The sequence below is a fragment of the Trichosurus vulpecula genome, chromosome 2 (assembly GCF_011100635.1).
Source record: "Trichosurus vulpecula isolate mTriVul1 chromosome 2, mTriVul1.pri, whole genome shotgun sequence".
In the NCBI taxonomy this organism is placed as follows: domain Eukaryota; kingdom Metazoa; phylum Chordata; class Mammalia; order Diprotodontia; family Phalangeridae; genus Trichosurus; species Trichosurus vulpecula.
Genome location: NC_050574.1, coordinates 422,264,288 through 422,283,652, shown reverse-complemented (window position 1 = coordinate 422,283,652; position 19,365 = coordinate 422,264,288). Strand labels below are relative to the sequence as shown.

General features: G+C 37.8%; 1 protein-coding gene across 1 annotated transcript in view; it reads left to right on the top strand.

Annotated features, from left to right (window-relative positions):
• The window catches only part of CTPS2 (CTP synthase 2), a 143,881-nt gene extending 140,413 nt beyond the window's left edge, over positions 1–3,468 (top strand). Inside the window, exon 20 of the mRNA XM_036746891.1 lies at positions 1,718–3,468. The gene's annotated coding sequence lies outside the window, so the exon portion shown is untranslated. The remainder of the gene's footprint in view (positions 1–1,717) is intronic.
• Positions 3,469–19,365: the final 15,897 nt, after the last annotated feature.

Here is a 19,365-nt window from a genome sequence, read left to right as displayed (position 1 = left end):
CGAGTGAGGACTTGTTTTTATTTTTTAATTTTTGGTTACGGCAGCTTGTTAACTGTCTGCTGAGGCATGGTGAAGCAGTTATTTGCATTGGTTGCAACTGTGAAAGCCAAAGATATTTGCAGTGTGGTACTGTGGACAGAACATTGGCTTTGGAACCACAGGAGAGTTCCACTTCCATCTCTAATATTCTAATATGCTCTTGGCAGTCGGACTTAGGTGGCTTCTGAAAGCCCTTCCAACTCTAGATCTCTAATTTCTGTGAAGAGGTATCTAGGTCTTCAGTTGTTTTTCAGTCGTGTCCAACTCTTAGTGACCCCATTTTGGATTTTTTTTTTTTGGCAAAGATGCTGGAGTGGTTTGCCATTTCCTTCTCTAGCTCATTTGTTACAGATGAAGAAACTGAGGCAAATAGAGTTAAGTGACTTGCCCAGGGTCATACAGCTAGTAAGTGTCTGAAGGTAGATTTGGACTTAGATCTTCTATCTCTATCCATTATCTTAGCCACCTAGCTGCTCTGAAGCGGTACTAAACAGATGTTTATATTCCGTTTCTTGGTAGTGTTTTTTTTCCTCTTCCCCATCACTGTTGTGAATATTAGATATCATCTTGATGCTAATCTTCTGATAAACTAGTGGTTTCTGCTAATAAGATAATGGTGGAATCTCTGTCTTTTAGGGTTTTTTGTTTGTTTTCATTTTTATCTTAGCTTTATTATAACATTATTGTGACATTTATTATGACATAATGGCATTAGCCTGTCACCCTAGTCATTGTCTGACTTTCCTGTTTGTGAAAAGAAGGCTTGTTGGAGACTTCTGGTATTGGTATCTGAAGCTTTTGACTGATTAAATAAGGGTCATGAATATTTTTCCCCTTAATGTCTCCTTTTGGGGTGTGTTGAAGTTTGAACACATTTGAGGTATTTCGTGTTTGCTTTCTCTCCTTTCTCATACTATAGGCAGTAAACAAGTGGTGCTATCACAGTATTTTTAGCTGGTCATAATGGAACATTTAAGCCTTTTCCCCCTCCTTCTTTGTCATTATTCTTCTGTAATGTCCCTGGGGCAGGGAGCCTTTTAGAAGAATACAATTTTGTTTTGTTTTGAAGCTGGTTGTTAAGTAGTGGTCCACCTCACTTATGGAAAAATGAGTGTCCCTTGAATCATGTGTGGAGGTAACTGCATTTTATTTTGTAGAAGTATGGTTGGTTTTTTTGGGGGTAGGGTTGGGAGGGGAGGGTAAAGAGCCTGCAACAAGCTTGCAGGTAGATTACTAAAGCAGCTTTTTTTTTTCCTCCCTGAGGCTTTAATTACTTTATTGGAGAGTCTAGCAAGCAGAGTAATTTTATTAACTTTAAGCTCAGAGGCAAGATGCTAATAATTGTGATATTCCTGTAGGGGTTAAGGTAGGCATGGAAATGGATGAACACTAGCCTTTTAGCACAGAAAAAATGTCCCAGTACTTGTGTCTTTGGGGTACAGTTTTAAGATCTTAGTAGAGACCTTTTGACTACTAAAAAAGAATTATCCTTGTTTCAATAAGGGCAAGGACTGAAATAATCTACCAAAAGAAAGGAGTTTTCATACAAGTCCTCATTTGCAAAGACACTAAGGGACAGACATAGTAAATGCTGAATTAAATATTAAATTAAATATTGGATAGCCGTCAGTCTTAATTGTTAAACTTATAAAATGTATTTCTCACTTTTTTTTTTAGCCTTTAAATCTGTTGAAGTCAATTGAAGGAACTGCTGGAATGAAACTGACACAACATCCAGACCGTTTACTACTCGTTTTCCAACCAATAAAACTTCTTCACCCCTTTAACAAATAGATTTGAGATTTAAAGCTACTGTAGTGATCTGATTCCAATTCTAAACTTCTGATTTAAAAGAAAAAAAGGAAGGAAGAAAAAAAAGAAAAAGAGGGTTTCCCTCTTCTCTTGCAAAGACTGTTGTTGGGTCTGATTGCCTTATCAGAAGGAAAATAAAACTCCTTCATGCAAATGTGTTGGGTGTTGGGTTTTTTTTTTTTTTTGGTCCTGTTTACCATGATGAAAAAAAGATTCATGAAAGCTGAACAATGACACATTAATTGAACCCTGTAAGACATATTCTGTGGAAAAGGCAGTAGGCAAGATGTATTGTAACTCATTTTAAGACCAAAATCTTAGGCTTTTTATCTAGTGGAACACTCCTCCAGATTTGAATGGCCCCTGAACTTGCTTATATCTTTCATCTAGTTTAGTATTTCTTCCCATTAACATGCAGATTAAGCATTCATCAACTGTATTATATTTCCTGATTTCTACTATTGATTACGCATGGCAAGATTTAGGGTGTTTTGTGGGTGGTTGTGTGTTTTTTCCCCTTGAAAGCAGAATTTATCTTTTCAGTTGCTGAATTTTGGGGGGGGTTTGGTAAAATAATATTTCTATGTAGTGCTGCCAGATACCAAGCATTATATGAAGGCACCCAACTGTAAATTTCTCACTATTTTGTACGATTAAAACAGAACTGAATTGTCATCGTGACTGTCAACAAAACCTCAAAGAAATGCAAGGGCTTCCCTGTGAAAATGGAAGCTTAAGCACCAAAATACTCTATCCTCAAAGCCACAACTTAGGTTGAAAGTTGGACTTGGACTTTGAATAGAGAAATTCATGGAAAAATAGGGAGGCTAACTGGAAATGAGAAAAGAGTCCTAAGTGAGTTTCCAGTTTTATGGATCAGAATTTCTAAATTCATAACCTGGAGGTGAGAAAAGAACTATAGCCATGAGTGTTTCAGTATCAAACTGAAAGTAGTCTCAGTTCTTGCTTGGTAGCTATTTTTTTTCCCCAAAGACCCCTTGGTGTAGAAGCCAGTGAAAACCAATATGGTGGCATGGCTTTGCTCACTCAGCATTCTGTGATTTCGTAGAAATGACAGGGGAAAACATGCAGAAACCATGGAGTTCTTAATGACCTAATAGACAGCAATTACCTAAGAAATTGTCCAGGGAGTAGTTAAATTCTTTGGGTCACCTGACTAGAAAGGAGCTACAGGCGTGCCATCATACTGTTAATATTGACATGGTTGCAGAAGTGGCCAATCATTTCCCTTTGCCAGTTTGAATCAGGTCATAAATCAAACTGTGTCCCTTGGCCAGGTGTTCTACTTCCATTTTATGGAAGGAATTTTACTCATCACCGTCTTTAACCATTTCATACCATATTTCATAGAAATATAGAATTCCAGAAAGGGAACAGGGTTTAGATCTCTAGTTCCACTCCAATATCATATGGAAAAATTAAGGACAGTTTGCTGAAACAAACTGATTCATCATTTTGGGTCACACTGTCTTAAGAATGTTGTCAAATTTCTCACTGTATGTTTTCCATGGAGTGTTGTGTATGCTTTGCAAGGTCCTAGTGACAAAGCTACCAATTTATTAGTGAAATTATAAGCAATTTTATAATATTTAAATATCTCTTTTCAACATCTTTATATTACACAAATAAAGAATTGTTTGGGAACTACATAGCATTGGCTCTGATTGTTTTCTCTAGGGAAAAAAAAAATCAAGCCCTGATTTAATACTCAAGGAGTAGTCCTTGGTGTGAGATTAGTTTCTAATAGTGGTTGTTTTCCATGAAGAAGACTGTTTTACCCTTTACTAAATGTGTTACAATGGCTGAGCTAGAAGCAAGACCAGTGGTTTGGGAGGTGCTGCCACTCCCAGGGCCCTTAGGCTTACCTGCCCTTTGGTGACAGTTGGTGGTGGTGATGATTGGTGAGGAAAGTGGAATCCTTCTCCACAGTGATTGCTCCCTTCACTAATAGCTATGGGACCCAAGTTGGCATGAGGGCTGGTGGTTTAGTGGGTATTGCTGTTCCCAAGACTCTTAGGTTCAGGTTCCTGGGCTATCTCCACAAGGATCTGAGTGGATGTGGTTGTTGAGGTAGCGAAGGTGATTTGACTTGTCTGGAACATGCTAAAAAGAAATAAAAAGGACATATCCTTTCTCTCCCTTAGGGTGCCTTACTGCTTCAGCTGCTTGCTTTGCCTAGGTGGCAGTTGGTCATCAGTCGGTAGGGACCACTGGCCTCTTTTCTACAGGAATTACTTCCCTGATGATGGTTTGCTCAAAGGATGCATCAACTAAAAATGTTGCACTAGAGTGGAGGGCATAGTTTAAAAAAAATGCCACTCCACTACTCCTTAATGGGTCTTTAATAATTTCTAAGCTTACCTTCTCATTTGTTATACAGTGAAAGTAGGGTTTAATATATCTGAGAAAACATAGCTAAGTTTCTAGTCACTATCTTCAACATATCATCATCGTTAGTAGTTACGTAACATTTTAAGGTGTGTAAAGCAGTTTACAAATATTTTATTCTCTCAACAACCCTTGGATGTAGATGCAATTATCATTTTACAGAAGAGGAAACTGAGGTAAGCAAAGGTTAGGTGATTTATCCAGGGTCACACAGCTAGTAAGTACTGAGACCAGACTTAAACTCAGTTCTTCCAGACTCCAGCCCAGCACTCTTACCACCTGACACCTAACTGCCATTGATGGACTTGTCAGATCCAGAGGATGGCAGAAATGGAGTGTGGTTTTGACCTCAAACACACCTTGACGGTGATGAGGATATTGTTCTAAGGCTGCCCTGATTAGACTGTGCACCCTATTGGCAATATCTAAATAATCTTACCACAGATGCTAAGGAGTGTTCCTACCTAATACCCTCCAACAGGGAAGCCTGCAAGAAGGAGAGAGGGCAACATACCTTCATAAGGGAAACTCCAGTGTACAATGTACATAGAAATATCCATCTTGAGCTGGAAGGGCCCTTAGAGTTTATCCAGTACAACTCGCTCATGTTAAAAAACTGAAATCCAAGCAGATTTAAGTGACTTGCCCAAAGTCACGCCGGTGGTGTCAATAGAAGTGATATGAACCCAGGTCCTTTCCTTTCCACCCCCCCACCCCCCAAACTATATCCCTGCTTTGAACACCCCCAGGTGTACTAGATCTGATCTGGGCTCCTATCCACAAGTAACTAAATCTGCCCCAAGGCACCGAGAGTGTGTCCAGCCTCACCATCCACCCGGTAAAGTAACAACCCTTTTCTTCTCCTCAATAGCTAATAGTAATAGCTAACGTTGTTGTTGTTGGGGGCAGCTAGGTGGTGCAGTGGCTTGGAATCAGGAAGACTCATCTTCCTAAGTTCAAATCTGGCCTCAGACATTTATTAGCTGTATGACCCTGGGCAAGTCACTTCATCCTATTTGCCTCGGCTCCTCATCTTACCAGATGTTGCCAGATGTGCTAAGCGCTTTACAATTATCATTTCATTTTCTCTTCTCAACGACCCTGGGAGGTAGGCGTTATTATTGTCTCCATTTTACAGATGGGGAAACTGAGGTAAGCAAAGGCTGAGTGAGTGACTCGCCCAGGGTCACACAGCTAGGCCCTATTTGAACTCGGATCTTTCTGACTCCAGACCAGTATTCTATCCACTGCCCCCCCATGCACTTGACAAGTATAATAGCTCTAAATCTTTGCTTTCATGATCTTGTCAGTCCAGGTATAGTAGTAGTGTCCTTCAAGCCTAGTCTTTCCCTTTTTCCTTCTCTGGGAGGGAAGCTGTGATTGGGCCTCCCTGAATGCATCTGTAATAAGGGCAAAGGGTAGATGCAAAATGTCGCCAGAAAAACTGGTGGTATGTGACAAGGTTATGTTTCTGATTACCAAGTGTCTTCCCGGGTATCTAAAAAAAATGATAAGTAAGTGATAAGTAAATGATATTGTGTTAGGGGGCAACTAGATGGTGCAGTGGATAGAGCACTGGGCCTGGAGTCAGGAAGACTCATCTTCCTGAGTTCAAATCTAGTCTCAGATATTTACTAGCTGTGTGACCCTGGGCAAGTCATTTAACCTCGATTGCCTATAAGAAAGTAAATTATAGTATTTTCTTTAGAGAAATAGCATGGCACAGCAGATGCAATATCTGTTGTGGCATCTAGAAGACCTCCAATGACTTTGGGGAAGTCATATGACTTGAATTCCCCAGGAATTCTTTAAGATTCTAGGTTAGGAATGAGTTGTTGATTTACATTAGTGGAAGGAGTTTCCAGATCAGCAGTTCCTCACACCAGTGAAGTCATGGGTCTGGACCAAACTTTTCGCCTTTAGCGAAAATTAAAGTATTAAAACATAGCCGAATGTAGAACTGTGAAATAAAACTGGCTTACATAAAGGGCTTCTGATTACCAAGTTCCTGGTTCCTGGTTCTAACTATTTTTAATCCCATATTAATTATGTTAAATTAATTGTCACTTTCTTATCTAACCTAAGACTTAATAGGAGTACCCTGGGAATCCTGGAACAGGTGCAAGCCTCAATGTTAATACTCAAGCCACTGGAGTTTAAATGTCATTTATCAGAAGCAAACCACAAATGAGGAGCAATAAATCTGTGAAGCACCCTTGTTAAAATGACATTTATCTTAATTGAGAAATGAGAACCAGTTGTTTGGGATGCCTTGTGAAGCTTGCTTTAGTATATTGTGGAGTAATTACTCCAGAAGAAGAAGGCATATCTTTTTTTTGTGGCATACCCAGTTGTTGGATACCCCTTGTGGGGTATCGCTGAAGAGTCCCTGGGCATATAGAAGCCATCCTAGTGATACTGTCAAGCTCATATGAGAAGAATAGAAGGTACACTGACTGGTGAATGGAAGACTATAACATGAGCAATAGGGGTTAAGTGACTTGCCCAGGGTCACACAGCTAGTGTCTGAGCCCAGATTTGAGCTCCAGTCCACCTTACTCTAGGGCCAGTACTCTCCACTGGGCTGCCTAGCTGCCCCTATAAACACTAAATCTTAACCTGACTCTTATGAAGGACAAACCCTGAAACTGGAAAAGGCTGACACAAACCTTTAGAATTTGAAAGACTACTGGCAACTACTTGACTTTAAAAAGCACAAGGAGAAACCTTTGCAGCTCCAAATTCTGTTTTTGAAGCAATGTTTTCTAGTAAAGCACGATAGTGCTTTGTGATATCCCTAACTTAGAGAGGACATAGCCTAATTTTCCTTAATACTCTATTATAGGACTGTTGACATTGAAACAAGGCATCCAAAAAAATCTAACGGTCCTAAGTTAAATGCTTTATTTAACAAATGCATTAATAAAAGCATAGTATCCAAACTAACAGATTAGGAGACTTATGAGAATAGTTAGACAGCTGGAAACCTGATGATAGGAAGAAGTTGAAGAAACTAGGGTGTTTAGCTTGGAGAAGAGAAGATGTGTGTGTGTGTGTGTGTGTGTGTGTGTGTGTGTGTGTATACTTATATGATAATTTTGTTTAGATATTTGAAGGGCTACCACGTGGAAGAGGGATGAGAATTATTCTGTCTTGCCCCAGAGGGAAGAATTAGAAGTAATGTGTGACAATAATTTCGATACCCCTAGTCATTTTAATCAGCATTTATTCAGTTCTTTGTGATTTGATGGGTATTAGTGAATTAAGCAAAATAGAATTGAGTTAAGATAATTATGTTTGTTAATGCTGTTAGGATAAGAGTTATGATTAATTCATCATGTATTGATGATTATATTAACTGTGTTTAATTTATCAGATAGATTTATACTGATAGCTAAGAATCTAATAAGAATGTAATTATGGCACTAACACTGTCCCCCCTCTCCCCCAACCATTTGGCTTATAAATAAGGATCATTTGCCTCTCCACCCTTAAGAATAACTTCTACCCATTTCCTAGTAACCTTTGCTTCAAAACCACAACTTTCTTGGACACTAGGATATTATTGGCCGAACACTAGTGTTTGGTGGCTTTTGGAAGGCCCAAGACTTTGATGACAGGGTCTTATGATCTGTGTAAGGCCTTGAGATGTTGTTGACAGGGTCTTATAACCTTTGGGAAGCCCTTACTGAGATGGCTTACGGTTGACGGGACCTGTGTAGTTAATGACCTGTGAAAGGCCTGTTGATAAAGTGGTTATGATTGATGGACATAGCCCTTAGCCAACCGTAAGATTTCCCTGCTTCTGGAGTTGTATTACCTCATTCTATTTTTGGTACTCCCTTAATGGCTATAAAAGCAATTTTTCCTCAAGCAGAGGGGTCCCTGACCACGAGAAAGGTCTTTGACCCAACTAATTAGGGACCACTGGTATCTCTAATAAATTAAATATGCTTAGAGCTCAGTTTCAGTGAAGGTTTGTTACGGATTGGAAATTTTATGGCCCGCAAATGATTGGAAGTTTCAGGGAGGCAGATTTTGGTTCAATATAAGGAAAGATTTCATAACAGTAAGAACAATCAAAATGGGTAATAGGTAATGGGTAGCCTTGGAAGATAATGGGGCTCTCCATTATTGCTGGTCTTCAAGTGGAAGCTAAATAACTGCCTGATTGGAATATGGAAGAGGGGATTCATGTTAAAGGTGGCCTAGATGATTTCTGAGTTATCTTCATACTTTGACCTTCTTTGCTTCTCTCATCTATGAATTAATTCAAACCATCCTTGAACTGGACTTTCCACAAACTTATTTATACCTTTAGGCTTAGTAGGCATTTAATAAATGCTTGTTGATTTGACAATACTATTTTTTTTCAATAATGATTTCATTACTTTGTCCAGAAGTTCTTGTATATAGCACTGTATTCCAGGTGTAACCATACCATAATTTTTGTTAAGAATAGGATGATTTTTCATTTATTTACAGTACTGTTCCTAAAGAGATCTTTTGGTTGGCCTTTTAGGGGCCATCATTCTTTTTAGCTTAAAAGTCTGAAGTGGCCACCTATGGATCAGTCATGTCTGGAGTTGGTATTTTTTGGGGTGGGGGCAGGGCAATTGGGGTTAAGTGACTTGCCCAGGGTCACACAGCTAGTCCATGTGTCAAGTGTCTGTGGCTGAATTTGAACTCCGGTCTTCCCGACTCCAGGGCTGGTGCTCTACTGACTGTGCCACCTAGCTGCCCCTGGAGTTGGTATTTTTACCTCCTAATTCTCAAACTAGTAGTTTGGCTTGCTGAAGAAATAGCTCAGGTTAGACCTCTTTCTGTTTCCAGGGATAAAACAGAAAAGCGGAAATGATATGAATTGGAAAAAAAACACAAACAAAAAACTAGTGAGTTGCTTAAAATGTATTTACAGGTTATCTCAGGCGTATGTATCACATAAATCCCAAGTCAGGTCAAAATTCAAGTTCCGTTTTTGTTCTTTTCTTCTTCCTTACCTTTTCCCATCTCCTATTACATTTCCACTCATGACTACTGGAAGCATGAGTCAGCAGGGAGAATTGCATTTTAGGGACAAAAATATCTATATAGAATTTGATTCCAACAAATCAGATCTATTATTCTGGAATATCTTTTTAGACATTCTAAAGCTGTAAGAAAACACAATATGTCTTCCTACTGTTTCTTAAGAAAAGGCTTGAAAATATTTAAAATGCTAACAAAATAGTAAAGTGGAATTCTGCATAATCATGATATGTCTAGCAGTATTATTTTGTGCTGCTAACTGTGTAGGTGAGCAGGGTTATTTAGTCATTCTTGCCTTTACCTTTATGTGGCCCAGCCTCCTTCCACCCCAGCCACTTCCTGGGCTCCTCCCCTCTAGGAGTGGTTTTCCTCTTGAATTAAGTTGGGGCAGAAGGGTAAAAAAATGGCAAAGATCCCACTCCAATGATGGCTTAGCTAGTTGCAGCCCCTTCTCCCCACCTCAATGTAGATTGCTGATTTATTGCCCTAGAGAGTGTTCTTGGTAAAAGTCTTACCCAAAAAGTTACTAGTTAGTGAGTCAATAAGCATTTATTAAGCACCAACTATGTGCAGGCACTGTGCTAAGCTGTGGGGATACAAAAAGTGGCAAAAATAGTCATTGCCTTAAGGAGCTCACACATCTTAAAAGGAAAGTAACAAGCAAATAAATATGTACAACACAGAGGAAAAATAGGAAATGATTCATAGGGGGAAGGCACTAAAATTAAGAGGGTTTAAGAAAGGCTTCCTGTACATATTCTTTGACTCAGTACAGTAATACTTCTTCCAGGACTATACCCCAAAGAAATAAAAGAAATAGGAAAAATGTTCTATGTGTACAAAAATATTTATAAATAGTTCTTTTTTTTTGTAGTGGACAGGACTTTAAATTGAGTGTACCCAACAATTGGGAAATGACTGAACAAATAACAATATGTGAAGGTAATGGAATATTATTGTGTCATAAGAAATGAAGAAAGAGGCAGCTTCAGAGAAACCTAGGAGGACCTCACTGAATGGATGCAGAACGAAGTATGAAGAATCAGAACAGTTTTTGTTGTTCAGTTGTGTCCAACTCTTCATGACCCTATTTATGGTTTCCTTGGCAAAGGTAATGGAGTGGTTTGCCATTTCCTTCTTCAGCTCATTTTACATATGAAGAGACTGAGGCACAGAGGGTTAAGTGACTTGCCCAGGGTCACACAGCTACTAAGTGTCTGAGACCAGATTTGAACTCAGGAAGAGGAGTCTTTCTGACTACAGGCCCAGCACTCTATCCACTGTGCCACCTAGCTGCCCATCAACATTATGAAAACAAATAACATTGAAAGACTTAATAGCTCTGATCAATGCAATGACCTACCATGTTTCTAGAGATCAGTGATAAAACATGCTACCCACCTCCTGACAGGTGACAGATTGATATTCAGAATGAGACACATTTCTGGACATGGCCAACGTGGGGATTAGTTTTGTTTGACTATGCTTCTTTGTTAAAATAATTTTTAAAAAATGTATTATTTCCCTCACCCCTCATGGGGGTGAGAAGGAGGCAGGGAAGAAGGTGTAAGGAGAAAAAAAAATTGCTTGATAATTGAAAAAAAAAAAAGAAAAAGAAAGTACCTTTTCCACAGAGATTTTCTTTTTTTTATAATTAAGATTTTTTATTTTTAGTTTACAATGCTCAGTTCCACATAATTTTGAGTTCCATATTTTCTTCCCCCTCCTCCCCACCACCCAAGACAGCATGGAATCCGATGTATCTTCTACATATAACTTTGTATTGAACTTATTTACACAATAGTCAAGTTGTAAAGAAGAATTATGACCAATGGAATGAATCATGAGAAAGAAGAAACAAAACCAAGAAAACCAAAAACAAACAAAAGAGAAAAAAAAGGGAAAAGTAAAGGAGAGCAAACAGTGTGCCTCAATCTGCATTCATCGTTCTTTCTCTGGATGTAGATAGCTCTCTCCATCATGAGTCCTTTGGAGTTGTCTTTGTACCTTGTGTTGCTGAGAAGAGCAAAGTCTATCAGGGTTAGTCATCACAGAATCCATATATCTGTGTTGTGTATAATTTTCTCCTCGTTCTGCTCTGCTGGCTCAGCATTATATCGTGTAGGTTTTTCCAGGTTATTGTGAAGTCCATATCATCCCCATCTCTTATCGCACAGTAGTATTCCATTACTTGTTCAGCCATTCCCTAATTGATGGGCATCCCCTTGATTTCCAATTCTTTGCTACTCCACAGAGATTTTCAATGCATTGTTTGGCCACATTTATCATAATAACTGGCTTAAAAGACAAAGTAAACAGAAAGAAAAACAAATTTTTGTGAAATAGATAAATTTTAAGAATCAAGTATATGCTCTCTCAGGAGTGAGAGAGGGAGAAAGGGATGAAGGGGAAAATGAAGAAATCACTGCTTTGGGTCTCCAGTTATTCCAAGGAGAGGTTCATTAACACAGCATCCATTCCAGCGGGCTTGAGCATGACCCTCCCACATACCTTGGGTCCTGGAATCTGATGTTGTGACTGCTTCCGTTTTCCAGTTGCAGTACTCTAGTTTCCAGCTCCATTGATTTTGGTTTAGCTGCTGCCTCTCTGGCTTCAACATGCTGTTCTGGTGCTAAAATCCTTTGTCCTCTTTCTGCTGTCCATTATTCTTCAGGATAGGAGGGGCTAGCTAGTCCGTTAAAGCCCTGATTTGTCAGTCACACAGTTGAGGCAATTCCCTGGGCATTAAAGAGGGGAATGCAAGTGTGCTGGAGTCAGACTTAGGAGAACCTACAGTTAAATGTTCAGTGTGAGCATTTACACCTCAGAAATAGGCAAAGCTACAAGTCAGAGCTTGATTTATTGTTTTATTTATTACCTAGACTTGGGAAACTGATGGAACAATGTTAATAATGTGGATTAAACTTAAAAGTGTGTTATGTATACATTCCCCCCAGCCCCCCAGCTGGTTGTTAAACATTTACCACCATACTCTTGTCTGTGTGATTTCTGATCAACTCAGCAGGCATGTATCTTTACTGTTCTAGTTTCTTTGGCAAATCCGTGACAATGCTACGTAAGTAAACCTGCCTTAAAAACATATATATACTTTTTTTTAATTTTAATTTTTTTTTTAAGGAGAACACACCAGTGACCATGGGCTAGGAGAATTTGGATGTTAGGTCTTTCAAATGCCTTTTGAATGGGAGATGCTTTATTGTTTCTCTAACTTAAATCTCATAGAGCTATAGAATATTCTAGCTGGAGGGAACCTTAGAGACTTCAGAGTCCAACCCTCTCCTTGTACAGGTTAGGAAACTGAGGCCCACAGAGAGGAAGTGATTTATCTGGTGGTGTTTGTCCCACATCTATAGAAAGAACAAGTAGGTTCTGTTTGTGGTGCTTTTGACTTTTGGTCATGCTAATATTCTTTTTTTTTTTTTTTGCTATTATGTTTAAACTGAACTTTTAAAAAAGTCTCATAATAGAAGTTCATAATTTCACATACAATCCTCTTTTCTGTTCTCTGTGTATTGAAATGTTCACGTTTATTGATGTTTTCTGAGTTCACACTAAAAAAGAACATTTTAAAGAGGGAGTAGGAAAAAAGTGCCCACCAGACTGCCACTGGGACCAAACTATTTTGAGCTATGCAGCATATGTTTAAATGCAATTAAACCTTTTTTATTAATTTATTTTTAGTTTTCAACAGGCTAATATTCTTACTGACCCCATGTCTATCATGTTTCTTTCTGCTTCGTGCCTTTGATTGTGATTTTTTTCTTCTTCCTACCTCTTCACCAAGACTTTAATGTCCACTGCACCTTGTATGCAAATGACTTCAGTCCACCCTTATGTTTCTTTTCTCTGCATTCCTGGATCATGTATTAACTGTATTGAGGTCATAAACTTGATTATATGTTATATGATGACCTTTTAATCTTTCCTTCCAATCTTTCCTCTCTTCCAAGTGTCTCTGTTATTGTTGAGGGCACCATGATCTTTCCTGTCACCGAGGTTTGCAATGTTAGTTATCACCTGTGATTCATCACCATCACCCCACCCCAATCAACTGCCAAATCTTGTTGTGTCTGCGTTTACAACATCTCTCCTATATGTCCTCTTCTCTGCACTCACATAGCTACTATCCTATTTCAGGCCCTCATCACCTCTTGTCTGGACAATTGGATTAGTCCTCTAATTATCTCTCTGCTTCAAGTCTTTGTCCTCTACTCAGTTACCAAAGAGAGTTTCCTAGTGTGTAGATCATCCCATGCCACCTCCTACTCAAACTCCAGTGACTCTGTATGGTCTCCAGGATCAAATAGAAAATCCTTTGTTTGACATTTAAACCTTTCCATAACCTGAACCGTTCTTATCTTTCCATCTTCTTACATTTTATTTCCCTCCATATGCTCTGGTCTACTTGCTGTTGCTCCTATATGACACTCCCATCTTCCATCTCTGTGCCTGTTCTTCATACCTAGAAGTCTCTCCTTCCTTACTTCTACCTTTTAGAATTCTGATTTACTTCAAGACTGAGCTCAAATGCTACTTTTTGCAGGAGGTGTCTATTAGAGCCTGGCCTGTTAGATCCTTCTCCTCCATAGTTACTATCTATCTATTCTGAATGTATCTTATATACCCCTATTTATTTACATGTTATCTTGATCATTAGAATATAAGGGTCTTCAAGGCAGGGGCTATTTTTGCCTTTCTTTGTATCTTCAGCACTTAGTACTATGCCTGGCACATAGTAAGCCTTCATAAATGCTTGTTGATTAATTGATTGCTCTCACTGGTAGGTTTCCTCTCCTCAATTAGAGTGTAAGCCTTATGAAGGCAAGATCAGTTTTATTTTTGACTCAGATTCCTTAATAGTGCCTAGAAGTAGGTGCTTAATAAACAGAGGGCAGTGGAGACACTATGGGAGGATAAGTGGGATTGGTAGAACTGTGAATTGGTCCAACCATTGTGGAAAGCAATATGGAACTAGTCTCATTTTTGACTAGTGATGGAAGACTTGCTTTTGTTCTGATATTTTTTTGCGCACTGTTGGTGCCAAGTCCAATGCAATTCTCCCACCTTATGTCATTTTCATTAAAAAAAACCCCAAACCTTTCAATTATATTGATCATGTCTCTTGATATGACATTACCATCAATAGGCTTCAAAATAATAACTCTTTCCTGAAGTCGATGTCAACAATATAGTATACACATGTAATCAAACGAACACCCTTAACTACATTTGCTATTCCATCCAATTACAATGCACACTAAAGAAGATTTAGTTTCCCAATTAATTGATGACAAAGGTTGTCCTCAAACATATGGGAAATTCTCCCTCCAACTGCATACTCTGTTCATGTGACTATTCAAAGCTGCCATGTCCAGATGAGAAATATATGTACTCCTTCCTATTTCAATTGTATAATCACCAGAAATCTATCATATCAAACTTTTCTCAAATACATTCAGGCCCTTAACTTCTTTCTTATTTATATTTTGGTTCGATTTGTCTAAGACTGAAAAAGGCACACTGAGGTCCCCAATTATTATAGTTTTGCTGCCTATTTCTTTCTGTAATTATATTAGACTTGCTTAAATAACTTAAATGCTATTTCGTTTAGTGCAAATATCCATGTTATTTCGTTGTCTATGGTGTCTTTAAGTATAATGTATTTTCCCTGTTTATCTCTTTTAATTCTATCTGCTCTTATCCTTGCCTTGCCTGAGATCATATTTGTTACCTTTGCTTTTCTGAGTTTTCCAGAAGCATAACACATTCTGTGTCAGCCCCTCAATTTAGCTTTACATGAGTATATTTTGAGTCTGTTTCTTATAATCAGTATACAAGCAGTGGTATGCTGGGGTTGGCTCGTACTGTCTCTTGAAAGCCAATAGTCAAATTTTCAGTAAGTTTGTGAGCTGATTGCTAAATGCACTCAGTGTACAGTTCAATCAACTCATGCATTCATAATGTTATTTGTTGTTTTAACAGTGGTATCAACCACAGCAGAGTTCAGTATTTTCAATATGTTATTGTCTAAATGATGGTGGGTTTAATAATGAGTATTTGAAATCAAATTTAATTATATTTTGCTCTGGTGGTGCTAATATGTTTCTGGGAAGAAAGTCTAGAGTAGCTATGAAGTTGTTAGAAAATTTTTCTAAAATTACCAGTTAGCAGTTTCAAATCATTGATTACAATTACCATTTGTTAATTCAATATCTGCAATAAAACATATTAATTATTTAAAAATATTTCCAGATAAAATTTATTCTATTTATCACCAATGTAATAAAAGACCGAGCAGCTAAAGAACTTGAAATTGAAATTATTAAAATTAGTTGGGTACTGGAACTGAGATGGACAGCATGGGATTTATGAGCTGCTACTGCTGCATGGCACACATATCCTGAATTATATATGCATTTTTCTCCTTCTTACTGTGGTTGGGCAAAGAGATTAACTAATATTAATTTCTTTCAAGACCTTGGTTTTAATGATTGACATTCTCGAAGAATTTTCATTACTTTCAATTGCATTGCAGTAAAGATCAACTAATATCCAGAAAGCACAAGCATTAATCAAATGTACCATAAGAGCTTTGGGAAATTTAAAGATTGGAATTTGAAGGCATGAATCTCAAGTTGAAGATTTGATTAAGCCAGATAAGTTTAAAGACATTCCACTTAATAAAAATAATAATTTAATGCTCTTCCTAGGAATATCTTACTAGAAAATAGAATTCAGTACTTAAGGTTAGGTCTTTTATTGGACAAAAACAACAATGAAAGCATTTTAAATTATTTTCATTTATTGGAATCATCTACTTTGCCTTATAAAGAACTGACTTCACCATGGATAGCTGGTGAAAAAGTTCTGTCATCTGGGAGAAATTTTAAAGCATGAGATTGATTTTAAAACAATTTTCAGGGTTTTGTAGATAACAATGCAGACTCAAACAATGTTCCAATCCCTGCACATACACAAAAAGCTAAAGGCATAGTTATTACTATTACAATAAATAGTGCTAAAGTTAAAAGAGGGTTTGGTTTAGTGAATACAATTTGTATGAGGATGAGAAATAATTTAACAGTAGATGGCACATCAGATTTAATGACAATAAATTTACTGGGGAAAGATTGAGCAGATTGGGATGCAGTTCTATCACTAACAGTTGCTGTAGGGGTGTAAGACCCAGCAAGACAAGCAATAAGAGCTGAGAGCACAGGTTCTTTGATCTGCTTTACTAAGGAAAGTAACTTTAAGAGGTTAACAATCTCACTTTAATCCAACACACAAATATCATTCACCTAGTTCAGGAGGAAAAGCCAGCACCCTGAACTTCAGAGCAAATACAAACAGAGACAATGTAAACAGACCAAATCACAATTCAGTTACCAGAGAAGAACCAATGGGTCTGTGTTAGCAAAGCCCGGGGGGCAGTTACAACGGCTTGCCCGGAGTCATACACCACTCTTCCAGGATTGAGAGCCTCAAAGGAAAAACGCCAGCCTCTGAGTTTATATACCCTGTTCAGGGTCAAAGGGTGTCACAACATGCCACTCAAACCCACGTGACCTAAAAGCTTCTGGCATCATAAACATATGACTCAAATTCCCTTGAGGTAAGGAGGTCATTAAAGACTCCTGATCCAATCAAATAAACAAAGGCAGGACTCCTTAAGGGCACTTGATTAAATAAGTGCTCCAAAAGAGAAAACAGTTAAAAAAAAAAAGTCATACCTTAAGTCTGAAAAACATAATCAACAGAAGCAATTGGCTATATGAAATTTACAATAAAGGGTATTATGTATTTTATCATTATTTGTAAATTTTGTGCTATGTGTCCATTATGTCAGTAATATTTATAATAAACATATACATATGTGTATATAAGAAGTTTCTCTTGACTTTATTGTTTGCATTTTGAATTTCCACCATTCTCTGCTTTTCATCAGGGATTTTTGGACATGTTCTATTCCACTAAAGGACCATATTTCCCCTGTAGAATTATTCATTTTGTAGGGCAAATTATTTTTGGTTGTAAGCCTTCATCTTTTGCCTTTTGGAATATCATAACCTAAGATTTTCTTTCTTTTCTAGTAGTTTCATCGTAGTCTGACATAGAGACAGCTGGTGACACAATGGATAGATAGACTGTAGAATCAGAAGACTTGACTTCAGATTTGCCTAAGATATTTACTAACTCTGTGACCCTTAACTTTTGTTTGCTTCAGTTTCCTCATCTATAAAGTGGGAATGAATGATAATAATAGTGCCTACCTTGCAGGGTTGTTGTGAGAATCAAATGAGAAAATATTTGTTAAAAACCACTTAGCACAGCACCTGCCATGGAAATGCTTCCTTCCTTCTTCTTCCCTATTCTTGTGTGACGGTAATTGTGCTTAGTACTTGAACTCTTTCTTTTTGATTATTTGCATTACTTTTTCTTTGACTTAGAAGTTCTAGAATTTAATTATACTGTTACTGGATGTTTTCGGTTTGGGGTTTCTTTAAGGAGGTGATTGGTAGACTCTATTTTAATTTTGTCCTCTGGTTCTAATATATAAGGGCAACTTTCTTTTATGATTTCTTGAAATATGGTATCAAGATTTTTGTTTGTTCATGGTTTTCAGAGAGTCTGATTTTACAAAATATTTCTCCTTACCTGTTTTCCAGGGCAGTTGTATTTGATAGAAGATACCTTACATTTTCTTCTATATTTTTTTTAAAAAATATTTTCTTCTAATATTTCTTCTTGTCTCTTGAGTCTTTGAATTCTATTTGCACCATTCTTTTTTCAGAGAGTCTGCTATTTGGGTAATCTTTTCTACATTATATTTGAACTGTTTATCATTCTTTCAATTCTTTCCTCCTGAACGTTCATTTAATTTTTAATTTAATTTTTTATTTCTTACTCCAATCACTCTTGGAGACCTTGTGGCCAACCAATGTTTGTTGTTTTTTTTCTCCCGAGTACTATAGGATTCTCATCCTCTGTGGGGCATCCCTTGTCTCAGTGCTGGCAGATGTAGGACACTGAGCTCACATTGGCTTCCCTGGAGGGATCCCTCTCTACCATTAGATTAAAAGTTTCTTGAGATCAGGTCTGCGAGATATCTTTCTTTGTATCCCCATACCCTACAAAGTACCTCTTGTATCGAGTATTTAATAATGTTTGTTAGTGTAGGTTAATGAAAAATTGACTGCAATTACCTAAATTTTAGGGTTTTAAGGTTACTGTTGGAATGTCTGAGATAGGCTTGTTTTAATACTTAATAATTTAGAAAATAGGGTAATTATCCAATTAAATCACTTAAGCTAAGCATTCTGAACTGTATGCTTTTGAATAGGAAAACTTTCCCTGCTGTGAGAATTACTGAAAATATTAGATTTATGGTTTGGTTGGAGAAAAGAAAAAATTAAATTTAGTCAATTTTAGAAGTATAATTCAAACACTATTTTTTTTTACTCCTTAATAGGTTAAAAATATCATTTTCCCCTTTCTGAAAGTTCTCTTCCAGTCTTATGGCTTTACAATTTTATCATATTCTTGATCTAGATGCTGCCATAGAAATGCAGGGAGGAGGTCTGGAAAAGGACACACAAAGTCATTACAGTATTATTGACACATTCAAACACACACTCAAGCTTAATCATTCACCACCCTCTGGGTAATCTTGTGCTTCCCATCCCAGCCCCTGGTGTTCTGTTTTCCTATGCAGAGACTACTGGAGGCTCAGAGCTAGTCCAGTTGCATATTGACATCTGCCAAAGTTTTGTCATCACAGTTCCCCAAATGCTGATATTGCTCCATGAACACTGGCATTAAGATCTAATCTTGTTGGTTGGACTGAAGTTGGGTTTGTTTCCCTCTGGGCAAGTATTACTTCTCAGTCACACCCGTACTTCACAGGATCATAGATTGAGAGCTAGAAGGGACATTAAAGGCCACTGGGTCCCACACAGTTTAGAGATGAAGAAACCAAAGATTTGCTCAAGGGCCGAAACCCAAAGTCTCTTGTGATCCAAACCCAAGGGGAATGTTTGAATCACTTGAATTCTG